The sequence below is a fragment of the Crocodylus porosus genome, unplaced genomic scaffold (genome assembly GCF_001723895.1).
Source record: "Crocodylus porosus isolate Cpor-Errol unplaced genomic scaffold, CroPor_comp1, whole genome shotgun sequence".
Lineage (NCBI taxonomy): Eukaryota > Metazoa > Chordata > Crocodylia > Crocodylidae > Crocodylus > Crocodylus porosus.
The window spans coordinates 9,555,849-9,558,379 of NW_017728906.1; positions in this window are offsets into that span (position 1 = coordinate 9,555,849).

Consider the following 2,531-nt stretch of genomic DNA (forward strand, 5'->3'; position numbering starts at 1 on the left):
GCATCTCCTATTTCTTCAAATATTTCCATAATATGTGCCTCTGCCTCAACTGCAACATCAGTATTTTCATTTTAATTCCTAGCTTCCTCATGGACAGCAGAAAATGAGATTGTCGCACTAGTTCTTCCTTTTGGCTTAAAATTTCTTGGGAATAGTTCATTCTTATTTTGCTTCTTGCCTCCCAGCATTCTTCCATTTATGTTAGCCTTAGGGTGCACAGAGGAGTGGCAATTTTTACCTGATCTGGCCAAAAAAAATGTATAGCTGTGACCAAACACAAGTACACAGTTGCAAACAGCTTAAAAAATGGCCAATTGGCTGAAAATCTGACCCTTCATTGCATGAAGGATCAGATAAAGATGTTACAAAATGCAGCATCTTTTGTAACTCATCTGCAGAGTTCCTAGCCTCTCACTGTTTTCAGAATGGCAGGGGGGAAAAGGAGCAGCAGGAGCTGAGTCTGGGGGGGGTTCAGTCCCCCAGAGGGTGGGGTGGGTATATTGCAGCCCTCCCTCCCCAAGGTGAGGATCTCCAGTTCATCCACCCCACCTTTCAGCAGTAGCTGGGGAACCCCAAGAATGAGCTCCCTCTATTGCCTTTCCCCCACTACCATTCTGAAAACCATGAGTACTGGCAGAGAGTTATGGCCCTTACTATGGGATCCTGGTCCCCCTGGAACCAACAGTGAACTTCTGTTTGGTCTGGGGTCATGTTGTAATTCAAAATGCTGTGCAAAAATAGTTCTGAGTTCCAGCTGGGAGCTGCACTTCTGTCTGCACCATTAGTGAAGTATTAAATACTGCCAAAAAGCCCATATAAACTCCTCTGATAATAAATTGCGTAAGAAATGCTCTTAATCACCTCAGAGGCTGGGAACTCAAATCGATCCATCACCAAATATTTTTTGAGCCAAAACAATTGGTGGTAGACCCTTCAGCAAGACATCCACCTTGCTTATCTTTATTAAGTTTACCCTACTCAGTGCCACTGAACTATACACAGGTTACTGTGGGCATGGCATCTGACACTGAATTAACCATCCAAATTTAATACCAAATATGATACTGGACTTTAATTTTCCTCTCCATTGTATTTCTTTTTAAATCAATTTCTATGACACTATCTTCTAGGTACAATAATTGTATTTAACCTGTGGGAGAGGAAAGAGTAATTAAGCAGCAATACTTAGGATGGCTGTCCTGTGCTGGTCAGTGACAACACAGAAGATAAGAGAAAGTTATTGATATTTGAAAGGAAAAGAACTACTTTTATAAGAAAATTTACCTTAGATATTTCCAAGTGAATAAATTGCAATGTAGCACTCATTAAAATGTTTAGATTTATCTATTTATCCGCTTTATCTATCTAGTTGCAGGCTGAGCAGCTCAGTGCAAGATCATTTTGTGGGTTGGGGAGACAGGCTAATGAGCTGCATCCCTCCATTTGTAGTTCATGCCAGCAAGCCTTATAGCTTCTCACTAACTCACTCCCAGGTGTGTCTTGTTGGTGACCTTTCACAATAAAAAAAGCTAACTTTAAATTTGTGCATAAGAACATGGGTAGTTCTGTCCCTGTTCAGCATAGCATTTAAACATGCTTATAAGACCAAATGAAGTACTCTGCTAGCCAAGGAAAGATATAAACTTAAGTGTTTGGCCAAATCAGAATTTTAGCCAGGGAGTAAGCAAGAGATGGCCTAAGAGGATCATTCCCCATGTATACCACTCAATGGGCATGTTTACACATGCACTTTAATGTGCATTAGCCTATTTTAATGGGCATTAAAGGAGCGCAAAAAAACTTGCTCTTCAGCTAAAGTACATTAAAAAAAGGCTAATGGGCCTTCTTCTAGTACCTCATAATGGAGGTACTAAACGCAATGCATATCACCTAAAGCACGTGAATGAACATGTAGACATTTCCAGAGTGCCAAAAATCTGAGCCTGTGCAAATGCCCAATTTAAATGAATGTGTTAACAAGCAATAAAGATTATTTCCTGAGGTGTCAAAACTTTAGCTGTTGCCTAATCACTATAAGCTAGGACTTGCTTGAATTTTCATTCCTAGTTACACCAGTGGACTTAACGAGCCACCTGGATGCACAAGGCCAACTCCTGAAGTCCTCTATCCCTAAGAAGGCCTTTTTCAGATCTCTCTTTTTTCTCCAATCATAATTCCAGAGCACAAGAGAAAAGGCTGATGAGAATCTGATCGGAGAACAACAAATTAGTTTAGTCAATATTAGAAGGAATATTTTACTCTGTTATGAAGTCTCAATTTAGACACAAGCAAAGTTAAAAAAATTATTGTAACCTATGTCTAGTTCTATGTATGAAATTTTGTGTTTATACTTTTGTGCGCAAAAGAGATGCCTACATGCAAATTTTATCATATACCAACTGTAAGCAAACTGTGCAAGCATGTGATTAATATATGCAAAGCTTCCCACTGATAGAGAGACTACAACATAACAAGGCTCTGACAATTTAGAAACTGTATATGCTTTGTGCATGTCACATTGTAGTATGCCT